General features: G+C 38.7%; 1 long non-coding RNA gene across 1 annotated transcript in view; it reads left to right on the top strand.

Annotated features, from left to right (window-relative positions):
* Positions 1–10448, top strand: part of LOC136866275 (uncharacterized) — a 42919-nt gene extending 32471 nt beyond the window's left edge. Inside the window, exons 4-5 of the long non-coding RNA XR_010859523.2 lie at positions 5361–5440; positions 10317–10448. This is a non-coding gene — a long non-coding RNA (uncharacterized lncRNA). The remainder of the gene's footprint in view (positions 1–5360; positions 5441–10316) is intronic.
* Positions 10449–14723: the final 4275 nt, after the last annotated feature.

Raw genomic sequence — 14723 nt, 5'->3', positions numbered from 1 at the left:
GTTTCTCATCCTAATTCCTCCACAGATCTACCCACGTCATTTGCTCCTTTACATGCCTAACAGAAACTGAGTTGCGTGCAGTAGTATTCCTGATGAACTGTCCTACCCCACTCTCTGCCCTTCCCTTTCTAACACTTGTCAAGTACATTTTATAATCTCTTATCTTTTCCCCGTTATCTCCCCTACCCATTTATCATTAACTCCTAAAACATCAAGACGCAGCCACTTTACTGTCTCAGCCAGTTCTTTCTTTCTTCCATAAGTCCCATTAATATTGATAGCTCCCCATTGAATTTCATTACATTCGCAAAGTTGTCTCCTAGGAGTCCCTTGCCTGTCAAATTGGAGTAGGACTCTGTTACATCCATAGGTCCAAGTCCTGCTTAAAACATTGTGAGTGTACTCGGTGAAAATTCTGTGAAGCAGGATGCTACCCTTTCTTACACACGGTCCCAGTGAGGATCTCGCCTCTAACAGATTAGGGACCACCGGTAGATTGTATAGTCCTAGCCACCTGAGCTCAAGGAGGGCTATGGCTCAGAATATGTCCGAGATTGTGCCTCCCATTCCACAGTAACATGAACTGCTCCAGCTCCGTGGGGCGTAGTCTACTCCGGCATTTGAAAGGGAATTTCCTTGCTTATTTGGATATTTTGCCATGGCCACTGTAATTTTATTTTTATCTTACCAGCATTAGTAGCTGATGACAAAGATGTTTGGCCCCTTTAACACTTGAAAGATGTGTGCCGTACGTCGATGGTAATATTCTGTGGAGGACGAGCGGTCCATTGAGTTCTAGTGCTTATATGTACTACAAACGTTAGCCGAGTGCTGGAATGTGTTCCGCAGTGCTTGTAGTTCATTAAAAAAATACAAGGTAGCAGGACATCATCGGAACCTAATTCCATTATGATACTAAATTGGTACTATTGAGGCAGCTTCATTGCCGCATGGTCTCGCGCGGCCGGCGCCTAGTCAGTTTCCACAATTAATGTATTTTTTCATTTCTCAATGGTTAGTATGTATGTTGTGTTTCATAAGTGTATCATGGTGTGTGTGAATACGTATTGTGAAAATTGAAAGTAGGAAAAGGGTTTTCTAAATTTATAGAAGTTAGTAGTTTTGCTACAGTTTTAAAAAACAAGATATGCATGCATAGCTGAAATGTTTGTGAATCCAAAATAGGTTTGTGATTGTAAAGTAACTTGACTTACTTATTTCGTGTATCTCTTTTAAGTAGAGCATTGGGCATCAGTGAACTTCTGCCACCGGACTCTGTTCATTTTATCCACCCGACTTCTTTGTATTGAGCCCTGACAGCAATACCTGTGACCATTTTGCACATCTCAATTCTGTATCTCAGTGTTGGGTTACGCCGCGGCAAAGCAAAGCAGTCGGAGATCCATGAAGCCTCCACTCTAGGGACGTGCAAGTCCGACGAGTCGGGTCACAGGTTTATATAATGGACTAGTATCAGTATAGCTTAAACGTAGAAAGTAATCATCATTTCCTGCCTAGAATTCCGCAACAGAATGTCAAGAGATCTAGGATATTGGCATATTCATCAAGATACATTGACCATCATTTCATTTTATCCTAAATTAAATAATTATCCTAGTATTCCTACGCTACATCAAATGAGAACTCTGTAAAATGTTTCATTTATGGAAGGATTTTCCGTTTAATGACTCATAACTTCGAATGTCAGTTACATAATGAGCAAATTATTAGCAACCCAAACGGATATAGAAAGGAAAAAAATAAATGTTACGTTAAAATTGAAATAAACACCTAACTTCATGCTCTTGTTACAAAGAAATTATAACTTCGTCAATCAAGAGAAAATCGAAAACAAAAGAGACAAAAGTGTCCCACTGCTGAAGGCTTACAGTGAAAGATCTATTACCCATCACGCATTTCGAAATAAATAACTGGGAATTATTGAATCGTCCACTACAGAATGCTGTTCCTACTCAAATATCTCCTAATATTCCGTCATTCTAATTTAAATCATCGCATTATTTATCGGTAAACTGTCTACCTAGCAACTTGAAAACACCGTTATTCTAAATTCATAAATCATCATAAATGCAAGAGAAATGTTTGAAAGACACAGGATCGTAACATAATATGTCATCCACCAAAATCATGTATTTAAAAGACAGACTCGATCCTCTCGAACATTCATCGAAGACTGCACCTAAATAAAGGACATCAATAGACATTGCAGCATCTACAATAACCTTCTCTAACAACGTTGATTCTGCGCCTCCGGATTTCACTGCGAAGTTTGGCCTGAAATAACTACATCAGCACTAGGCATCAACTCAAATGATCTACAAAATATCCAACTAGCAAAGAAATGATTTACTTACCATAGGAGATCATATTCCCCTTTACGACATGACCCAATATCTTTACGTTACCGTTTATTTTGTGAAGATCCTAAACATCCCTTTAATACCGTGCGCTCTGGTCAATCTTGTATTTAAATAGGATAATGTGACGACCATCTATTAGTGTTCGTGAGTGCAAAATCCTACAGCACTATTCTTAAATACGGCCTTGTGCCTAAATAAATCATTCATCACAACGACATTAAAATTCACGCATGACCAACATAATTCCTAACGCCAATGCCATCATCAGGACCTTCACATTACATCATCATAAAATACGCAATCCTAATGACGCGTCTATAACCATCCACATTTCATTATCCACATACATATTTTTAAAGATCCTACCGTATCAAACACCTTATCACGTCGCACAAATCGCCATGCACAGCGAATTCACAATACCTAGGAACAATATATTCAGGCAATTACGTCAAAGACTACTAAATATGTTGCCGCATTAACACCATATCACCACACTAATATCACACTTCCATTTTCAAACACAGTATTTCTGCACAAGCACATAATATTTGAAGACCATAGAATCGCACGTCGCAAATACTGAGCTCCTCCGAGGTATTTTGAGCCGCGAGTTAAGTTAACGTTCATCACAATAACACCATTACGATATCAATATCATCGATGCCGAAAATCATTCTGTAAATCCTTGCTAAAAGACATTAAAAGAAAGCTCACACGACTCCTCGCATGTTATCACAACGTAGATTGACTCACCGCACTAGACGCAACGATCATAAGTAATACAACGCAATGATTAACAAATAACGGTCGCCTTCAAGTTGAAAATTGTACATGTCTTAAATCGACATTTAAAATGAATACTACTCTACATCTAAAATAAGCAACTACATGGCAGAATATATAGACGATATTCAAGTACTCATCCTGGGTTGTTGCTCCACGACGGTGTCACCTTCCGTGTTCAGCTCTCAACTATAAATATTATCCATTAGTGTCCATCACATTCCTGGCCAGATCCTTCGAGGTCCCTCTATTTTAGTTGTTCATGTTAATACGTGCAGTCATCTCATATGTATAACCAATAACTGACGGTTCCATGTTACCTGAAACTCAGAGATATCAATTAGGACAAGGTCATACACCTTGTTACAATTTTACAGTTCAATTAACACACTTGCCTTTATGTTTTTCGATAACAAGATATCTTGTTTTACAATATAATATATGTTTATAATATGCCAATATCACGCTAATATATCTCTTCAACACAATCTTTCTCTCACGAATTTTCGCTTCCGATCCTTCTAAGATACAGATTGAGAGTCAACTTCCTCAGAGACAAAAACAAATTCTACAACAACATAATAATCGCAGACGGTTTGCTTTTTGGAATTCTTCTATGCTTCCAGCTCCCATATGTTCTTGACAATTGGAAAAATTTTACACATAATGCGAAACTATCTCGTATAAATCAGCTGTATTAGCAAAGGAACTTATTTAATAATTGCCGCCTCGTATTTAGGTTAGTAATCGACTGTTTCATTCTTCATCTCAATCGTCGAATCGTGCGAGACTAGATGTACAAGGTATGGCCCTCTCATATAAACTTATTATTCACACATTTCATGGCCCTCAGTAACACTCTGTCATTGATATTCTGCCGTTAATGCGCATTTCAGAAACTTTACTTGAGGAATGTGTATTATTAATTTAATCCTACCCTATGTTCCACGATGATTAATTGTCTACCAATATTTCCAAGGCACCACAGGGTTTAGAGCTTGTTATCAATCCGCCGCTATCTTCAATTCAGCAATGCCGTTCACCTAATTGGACAAGTCAACTGAACTCAAATTCACCTGGAGGTGTGATAACCGGACATAAGATTTCATTGACATTATTTCTCAACATAAACTTCCAATGTGTTCACCAATCTCATCCTGACATACATTGGAAGGTTATAGTATTGAGGTTTTTTTAATGAGTTAATCTCAGGTGTGTAGGTTATTGGCCTTCACCACCCAAAGCCTGGTGAAGGGACTGCCTTCTAGGTAGCCAGACCTACTGATTTTCTGTTGGGATTTCTTCCCTTAGCCTTGAAAATTCCTTCTTCAGACTTCAAGGCAGCAGTTCCTGTTCTATTTTCCCTGAATGGGAGAGTTGCCTCTTCCCTAGTTCCACTGTTCCAAAGTCCCTCTATTCCGCCTTCACTGCCGTTGAGGTCTTCACCGTAACCCTGGTGAGGGACCCTTACAAGGGACTACCAGCCAGGTCAGCTGGACCAAAGTTTTTTAAAGAGGTGTTACTCCTCTATCATTCCCTTTGTCCTGACTTGTGAAAACCGGGCGAGTTGGTCGTGCGGTTAGTAGCGTGCAGCTGTGAGCTTGCATCTGAGAGATAGTGGGTTCGTATCCCACTGTTGGCAGCCCTGAAGATGGTTTTCTGTGGTTTCCCATTTTCACAGCATGCAAATGCTGGTGCTGTACCTTACTTAAAGCCACGGCTGTTTTCTTCCCATTCCTAGGCCTCTCCTATCCCATCGTCAGTATAAGATCTGTGTCGGTGTGACGTAAAGCAAAATAGCAAAGAAATGACTTGTAAAAGGCAGAGCCTGGCTTCCCAAACATTGGGCCCAGTTTGGTGGGGTTGATTGCAAATAAAGGTTATCAGTTATTTTTGTATAAAAATATGAAAACACACTCAAATGCTCAGTCCACAGTGTAAGATCTTAGTTCACCATCTCAGTCCTCATTCTGTTAAATAATCATCATAATACTAGCATTTTATACAACATTCACTTATAGTGTAATCATTGGAATGTTCTCAGTTTAATTCTTTGCAACCTTTAGAAATTTTATATACCATAATACGTGCACAAAATGTGGTTGTTGGTGTTTTAAGGTACTCTCCTTGTTACTACCTATTAAGCGTAAAGTGGTTCAGTACCCATATTTCATTCTTCTATTTTTCTTTCAGAGTGATTTCTACTGTATGCCAGTGATTGCTAGCTGAATTTTTTTGCCTGCCGCATAGATCAGGAAGCAGGATTATAACAAGTAAGTTTATAAATTGTGTATATTGTCCAGTTTTTTCAGTTTCTCAGTTTTGTTGGGTTATTTCCTACAGTTAAATGTACTTTCCTCAATTATATACAATAAAACTTGCTCAAAGCAGAATTGCAAGGGTCCAAACAATTCTGAATTAAGAAATTACTGAAATTTTTTTTCTTTCTGTATTTCCCTTGGAACGGTAATTTTAAATATTATTTAGAGCTTATCTGTATTATCCGCCTACACATTGATGTACATAGTACTGTAGTACACAAATTTATTATTGTTACTGAGCTCTATTACCAGATTTAAGTGGGAGACTCCCGATTTTTCATCGTTCCTCCCGATCGCCGGGACCCATCTCCTAATTTTCAGAGCAGTATCAGTAATTTTTGTATTATTTTAAACTCCTGTGGACTTTCTCGTTCTATTAATATATGGCTGAGTATGGCTCGTCGATAGTTGAAATAATGATACCACTTGGCATTATGGGGCACGGTGGCCAAGTCGTGCTCCTCTTTGGTCTATAATACAGTCATTCTCTTTGTATGCAAGTAACCTAACCTCAGAAGTAGCACGTCTTAGTCGTCTACCCGGGCCAGGTTCTGTGGAAGTGCTTGTGTTGTCATAATATTTGTTTTGGTCAATGTCAAAAAAAGTGCTTATAGGGAAGAGTTTCCATGTTCTAATGAATCCAGGAAGGGACCAACGTTCACATTCTGTACTATATGTAGCTGTTTCAGTTGTGCATGGCAGGAAGTACAATATACTCAAGCATATGCAAAAGAAAAACTTGAGTAGAGTTTGACCCCCACCTACTTAGCTCCTGAGAGAGCTTCTCTCAATCGGACTTCACGGTGCATACACTACCTCACTAGTAAGAATTGCTCCTCTTATAAAGGAAGAATGGGAGAAACTCCTAGATCTTTGCAATCCAAGTTTATGATTGGGTGGCCACAAACTACAAAACAGGTCCATGATGGGTGAATAATTTAACTTTCTGGTTTGTGATAGGATGGTAGACTTGAGGTGTTTGAAGATATTGACAACTTTGTAAACACAAAATTTAACATAAGCATAACAGTAGGTTTACCAACTTCAACATTCAAATTTTCTCACAAATTAGGTTTGGGCTTTGTCCTCCAGAGTTCATTCCAAAATATACTTAAGAGCCATCAAGCGATCGGAGGAAAAACTTCAACAACATTTCAGAAGTTCTTAGTTGCTATCAGAGATGGTCATAGTAAAGAAGGCGCACAAAACAAACAGAAGGAAAGGTGTACCTCTGGTGGTACAACAATAATAATAATCAGAAGAGGCCTGGTACAGGTCATTCGCCTGATAGGCGACCTGCGCATCTATGAAATTGCAGCCCTACCCATGATTAATTCTGATGCTGATGATGGTGTACACAACTGTGATTTTCATTCTGTAATTACAGAAAACCTTTTAAGGTCAGTTCTCTTATTGCATATTAGTGCTACATGTGGATATTACGATGTGAACCTGTATTTCGGTATAGATTCCATAAACTTTTGCGGAGGATCGGTTAGAGATCAAACACAATGTAGCTCAGACGATGTTACAGAGGTTAAAAATTAAGCAGGGCGCGTTTCGGATGTCACAGCAGGTTACACAAGGCTGCCAACTTGGGCACTTATTAAAGATCAGGCAAGTGAAAAGACCATTAGTCTGTATTGGTTAAGTCCGGCTTATAGTCTTTAGCATCCCACAATCCCACACACTCCAAGGTATGACGCATTTAATCATCCTGTACTAATGAAAATGTACCTGGCGCACGCCATGAGTATTTTAAGCTGACGGCTTTTTCTACTAAGACGGCAGCCCTAGCTGGCCAATAATAGAGAAAATGGTGGCACATCTGAGATTTAAATTACCTCCGATTTTTTAAAACTTGAAATTAATACAGTGGAACCTCGATTCTCCGTTTTTCGAGGTACCATGAAAATAAAACGTACAACGCGGGAAAACGGAAAATCCGGGAATGAATGAAAACCATCAACAATTTGGCTAAACATCACCAACATGAGATATGTATAATTATAATCTTACAAAAACTCCTAAACCAAACCAAACTACAGCCCCAATGGGACTTTGCCTGCGAAGCGACCGCTGCTCAGCCCAAAGGCCTGCAGATTACGAGGTGACGCATGGTCAGTGTGACGAATCCTCTCGGCCGATATTCTTGGCTCTCTAGATCGGGGTCGCCATCTCACCATTAGATAGCTCCTCAATTAAAGGTAATCACTAAGGCTGAGTGGACCTGGAACCAGACTTATATCCAAGTAAAACTGCCTGACCTGGTGGGAATCAAACCCGGGCCCTCTGGATGAGAGGCAGGCATGTTAGACCGCGAAACCGCATTAATTACCGGTACGCGAGTTCAAAATGTGGATACTTTATATTCAATTGTACAGGGGAATCTTCGTCAGTTTCCCGTGAAAACTTCTTTCAGTTCAGCAACTTTGATTAGCCAAACTCTTTGAAAAATCTAATAACGCCAAGCGACGACAATCGACCACAAATAGTTTTTAATTCCCTCATCTCATAAAATAAAGCACATTAGATACAAAAGTGCCCAACATGATGGCGAAATCCCTTCTTTTCTTAATCTTTCATTGTAATTTGGTCTCCGGTATACTGTTCGTAGTCAGTTTCTGGAAATCTATCGTTACCGCGTAAATTAGGCCTACATCGACTTTTAAAGGTTATGTTGAACTCGAAAATATGGTTTCGAAAGTAAGTATCGATTCTCAAAAGTTCTCGAATGCATTTAATTCAATTCTGCCCGTCACTAATCCAATCAAATTGGAAAGATAAAAGAAATATCATCAAAACTTCAGAAATTACTTTTTTTTTTTTTTTTTTACCTTGAGGTCATCTGGAAAGCGCGCTCACTGCACATTTCACTACGAGTTGGAAATTATACAAATCATTTAAATGTACCGGTAACGTGCGCCAATAAAACGACTGCGGTTTTTTGTATTTTAACACGAAAACTTAAAATTCCCAGTCTTACATTAGGACCTAAACAGTAATAGGCAATCCCAAGATCTCCCATGGCTTTCTTTTTTTAATGTAAGGTGCAACATCTGTTCTGGTCTCGCTAACATAATCGCGTACGATAATATTAAAATACTAAATTTGTGTTAAGGAGCAGTTTCGATTCCTGCCTGCTCGGTAGTACGATTGAAAAAAAAAAATATAAACATCTAACCATGGACATAATGTGGACGTTGTATAAGTGTGAACTTTTGACGAAATTCGTTCCGTCTTCAAGCAGAGGTTAAAAATAGGAGAGGATTTCCACCAATCAATACTTATTTATTGTATATATTAAACTACAGGACCGGTTTCGACCTCATATTCAAGGTCATCTTCAGCTGAACCATACATACATATTTATATAATGAAGCTTTGATTAAGATTGTGGTGTTGAAGGAATGCCATATGATCATATCATACATCATCATATGGCATTCCTTCAACACCACAATCTTAATCAAAGCTTCATTATATAAATATGTATGTATGGTTCAGCTGAAGATGACCTTGAATATGAGGTCGAAACTGGTCCTGTAGTTTAATATATACAATAAATAAGTATTGATTGGTGGAAATCCTCTCCTATTTTTAATTGTGCAATTGTCAATACGGAAATGAAGATTATAGATTACGATTCAAGCAGAGGTGTCAAAATGCGCCGTGTCTCCTTACGATTCTTGTGGCCACTTTCTGCTCTATGATTTTCCGAGATTCTCTAAACAATACCTCCGAATGCGATGCTAAGATGGTCCGTTATGCAAGATTACCGCCGATCGCTTTTCCAGTACCGATACATTACTGGTACTTGCTCTAATTATCGCAATGACGGGGCGTAAACGCCAAGATCCATACGTATGCCATAGCCATCCTTTCGTGAGATACAGTTTATTAAATAAACGATTGATCGAGGATTTAGCGTTGATGGGACTGGAATTTCTGGACGGTTGATCCGGGAAATCGTTTATTCGAGGAACTGTTAATGTGCGGTTTTTACGTGATTTAATTACGATGCTCGCGGGACCACGTAATTTGAACGCATATTCCGGGAAAACGTAGTTTCCGGGAATGGATAATCGAGGTTTCACTGTACTTCTAGAGGCCAGTTAGTGGGTTTAGATCAATAGTTGGCGCTAGGAGGTTCGTAGGCATGATTATGTACGGGTGGTGTTGCATGTGAATAACCTCGCTACACCCCAGCCTACAATATCCTTGCTCGAGACTAGCAACATGGAATAGTTCGTACATTCTCGCGTAACAGGTTGTGGCTTTAAATTGAAACAAACTTTTGCAATTTTTGTTGCGATAATACTAAGTGCAGGGAAAATCGTGGATGAGGAGAAATGTTTTTTGATGTTTGGTGCAATTCAAGGAATTATAGATGCGGGGAAGTTTAACACTAATTTATACGGAACGTTTTTGGGGCTGAATGAATTGAACTATGAATACAGTAAAACAATAGTTCCGGGAACGATGCATCGAGTTTTTAATATATTCACTTGGAGGTATGACCACATAACTTTATCACTATGCTCACTAAAGCAACAATGAAGGAATAGCTGCGAACTGGCAATTGTATAGCAATAATGAAATGTTTCAAGGCAGTGTTATTTGTCATTGGTACACTTTTTAAGCGTATGCTTAAGGGTTGAACACTGAAAAGTAAACTAAGAAAAATCTGTATATGTTAGGATTTAGAAATAATTATGGTATGGTCAAATGGAAAGTATTCTTTCGCATTAGTAATTTGTTCTTTCTTGTATCCTTTTCTGCATTTGAGAATTTTCATGTAAGATAACATGGTTGTTTCTGTTCACAGGTACCCGAGATAATTGGAAGTGGAAGATGCTGAAATGACCTGACTTATTACTAGTACGATACCTATTGTAATTTATAAAATCCTGAAAACCAATAGTATTATTACAATATATGTTTACTTTTATGTGGTTCATTAACTGTGTTCATTATGTTTATTCCTTTCACCTAAAGTTTTTCTTTTTTTTTTTGCTAGCAGCTTCACGCCGCACGGACACGGATAGTTTTTATGGTGACGATGGGATAGGAAAGGTCAAGGAGTTGGAAGGAAGCGTCCGTGGCCTTAAGGTACACCCCCAGCATTTGCCTGGTGTGAAAATGGGAAACCATGGAAAACCATCTTCAGGGCTGCTGATAGTGGGATTCGAACCCACTGTCTTCCGGATGGAAGCTCACAGCCACGTGCCCCTAACCGTACGGCCAACTTGCCCGGTTCTCTCAAAGTCAGTTATAGTGTGAATTCATAATGTCGCTGTTGCAGATTGTCAGTACATCAGTTTTCTTCATAAAAGTCGGGGGGAGGGAATTAAAATGTGTATGAAACGGCAATCAGTTTGTTTAAGCACTTACTGGGCAAGTTGGCTGTGCGGTTAGTCGCGCAGCTGTGAGCTTGCATCCGGGAGATAGTGGGTTCGAATCCCACTGTTGGCAGCCCTGAAAATGGTTTTCCGAAGTTTCCCATTTTCACACCAGGCATATGCTGGGGCTGTATCTCAATTAAGGCCACGGCTGCTTCCTTCCCACTCCTAGGCCTTCCCTATCCCATTGTCGCCATAAGACCTATCTGTGTCGGTGCAATGTAAAGCAACTAGCAAAAAAACATGTTGCAAAACTTCTGCTTTTGTGGATGATTTCCGTACCATGGCTTGTTTCCAGTACTACATGTACATTCAATTTCATTCTTAAGAATTGTAGTAGTATCACTCAGTCTGTGGAAAACACTTTAGTTTTCTTAAACAGCATCACTTAACTGCAGGAACAAGTACGACCTTGAAGGTATTGAAGTGATTGGTTGTATTGAGGGTGCTCGTGGAACGGTACTGAGCCTCTCTCTTTTTTTTAAGACCTGCAAAATGCTAGGCATCCCAAATGATAGCATAAAATAAATTGGAATCTCAGTACTTACGGATTAGTCACGATTTTACATCATCACTTATATGGTATGTAACGATGTCTTATTGTCCTTAATCTCTTCTTCTACCCTTTTTTCCTATAATTTATCAGCAGTTGTATTACCATAGTATTGGTCTTTGTTATGCTTTGTCCTTGTGGCAGCCTTCATAATTTTCAGGAAGCTAATGAAATGTCATAAAATCATTTCCACCATTTGGCAGGTATGAAAATGGGACATGGAAATTAACCTGCAGGGCTGCCAGCAGTGGGGTTTAATTCTACTCTCTCCCAAACACTGTATACTGGCCACACTTAAGCGACTGCAGCTATCGCGCTCGGTTTTATAAAATTTAACCAGACACAAGAATATATCAACTAACCTTTTAAATCTGCGGTGTTGCACTCTGCCATATCTTAAGGCATACCTGCCAACCCTTCCGATTTGCCCGGGAACTTTCTGTTTTTTAACTCGTCTTCTGATTATCTGATTTATTTTTAATTCTTCCTAATTTTGACCTATGTAATCTCCAGTACAGTCAGTACTCTTCCCCTAGGATAAAGGATAAATTCTTATGTACTTGTGTAATTTACCCAGCCTCATTTTCAAGCGTATTTATTTGATGCTTTATTTCAAGGGTGTATCGTCCGTCACCTTCGTGTATTGTTTTTTCTGCTCGCTAAAGCAGCATGTATGCTTTATGGCTGGTGATTCGGGACTGCAATCGTCCTACAAGCAAGAGAGGCCAGCGCGCGCTGGTGACAGTTAATCGAGACAAAAGAATGAGTTTCTTATTGTGTGATTCGCGCACATGAGTTGAATATATTTTAGGGAGTTGTGTCGGTGATAGTTTCTGGTATTTTCTCTTCACGTTATGGCAAAAAAACATAAATGTTATCTCCAAGTGTTCAGAGATACCTATAAAATTAAATTTCGGTTCATTTTACAGTCTAATAAAGAAAACTATTACGCGTTTTGGTGCGTGTGTCGTTTTGATATAAATACAGTGGAACGTCGATATCTTGAATCACTTCGGGAGATAATTTTATTTCGAGTTATTGAAATTTCGAGATATAGAGAATACCGTTTTTGTGCATGTATAGCATATAATTGAATCATGTATCTACGGGCTTTCACTGAATAAATTTTTTGACAGTACTGAAAAAGATACAAAGAAACCTCTGTGTGTCGTTAGCTAGCTCATATTTCGCACGTAGCATGAATCAAACAGGGCTGTACGCAGCTGGCATATAAAGTACGTTTGAATACATTACATTTTCTCGAAGTACCTACATCGATATTCGGAATTATCACAGTGCTGAACTTGTAATCCTTGTAGATTTAGGGCTAGGTGTAGAAAACAGTGTAGTTCCATTTTAAAAGCAAAATTAATAGCATTACCTCAGAGGATATTGACGCCATTCTATCTTGAACGGTCCATATGTTATTTGAGATTGACAAGTTAGCTGAATAACCCTCTGTCCTACTAATCAGACATCTGGAAAATTTGAACGAGATAATGTAATATCGTAAGCAATTCATAGAGGTTATATTGTAGAAATGTTTCGCTGCATTAAGAAGCGTAATATAGCTTATATACGGACAACAGCTAACAATGTATTAGGTTAGTCTTTTGTGTATTTTCATAGGATTCATCATAACAAAGATAGTATGTTCATAATCGGCTGTTCTATCTTGAATAGAAAACAACTCCTTGAACTGAGATCAAAGAGTTTGATCGGAGAAATTTCTCCTGTCAAAGTTAATACTAGTTCAGTACGAATTGATCTCAGATTAACGTTTATACGACAAAAAAAATCAGAGTTTAGTGTGAACTGAGATCAATTTATTCTCTGATCTAAGATCAGTTTATGCAGCCGGCCATATGATGTCGGAAGGTAATGAGAGTTACGTGCGGGGATTTTTTCCCCTGAAATTTCAAATATTAAAAATGGAGTGCGAGTTATATGCAAGCAAATGCGGTGAAATAAAATGGCATATGGCTTTTAGTGTCTGGAGTGTCCGAGGACATGTTCGGCTCGCCAGGTGCAAGTCTTTTGATTTGATGCGTGTAGGTGACCTGTGCGTCATGATTATGAAATGATAATGAAGATGACGCATACACCCATCCCCATTCCAGAGGAATTAACCAATGATGATTAAAATTCCCGACCCTGCTGGGAATCGACCAAAGGCCAGCATGTTAACCATTTAGCCATAGATACGGTATTATAGTTCATTAAACTATAGAGGTATTTTCATCCTTGACTGCACGTATAAGATTTTCTTGAAGATGCTATCTAATCTGATTAAAGAACAACTTGATCAAGAGTTAGGTGAATACCAGGGAGGCTTCAGACCTTGGAGAAGCTGCTCTGAACAGATAATAACTTTGAAGATAGTCATGGCATATTACAGAAAAACGATACAAGCCCATTTCAATAACGTTTAGATTTCATGAAAGCTTACGACTCCATCCACAGACAATCCTTAAAAATTTTTAAGACATGGTCTCCACCCGAAGCTAATCAAATTGAACTTTAACTAATACAGTTTCTAAAATTAAGTTCAGAGGAGAACTTGCAGAACGGATTGTTACCTCTTTTGAACAGTTCACTAGAGTACGTTACAAGGGAATGGTACAAGAACAACTCGAAAAATATATAAATTGTAACTTGGAAGGATAAGTTACATTTGAACTGTCTAGGATTTACTGATCTAGCTCTTCTGGCCAGTGATATTCAGGAAACAAAACAAAATCTTTAACCCTTTCAGTCTATTTGTCCACTGTACTGGACGATTTTTTCCGATGGTTTAATGACTTTCTAAAAGTTTGGAAAAGTAGAGGTCATAGTGTACACTGAGGTGGACATGGCATTCTATGATATAGATAGTCTGATTCATCTACTGACTAAATTTGTAACTGCTGGTAATATCAATAATATGTTACCTGGCAGTGGTTGCCCGAGTTACCAATCTAGGCTGTGTTCACACATTCACACAGTTGTTCAGATAACTGAGAATGTAGGTTGGTATTTTTTTCTTTTTGGGAGTGTTTCTATTAGTCATAAAATATTTGCATTCATGGGTTGGCATAACTGATTTTTCACGTAGCATTTGTTAAAAAAATGCTCAACCACAGTGGACATGATGACTAGCATTGAATGTGTGTATTCTTAGACCATGCATGACAATTGATGAATTATCAAAGACATACTTTATTGATCAGGAACTGACACAGAAGGATATCTCTTTGCGTCCTGGGACCCATGTTTCACCTCCCATAAGTTTCTACCAACC

Source organism: Anabrus simplex, chromosome 3, assembly GCF_040414725.1.
Source record: "Anabrus simplex isolate iqAnaSimp1 chromosome 3, ASM4041472v1, whole genome shotgun sequence".
Classification (NCBI taxonomy): domain Eukaryota; kingdom Metazoa; phylum Arthropoda; class Insecta; order Orthoptera; family Tettigoniidae; genus Anabrus; species Anabrus simplex.
Note: the sequence above shows the minus strand (reverse complement) of the source record. Positions and strands in the feature narration are given on the sequence as shown.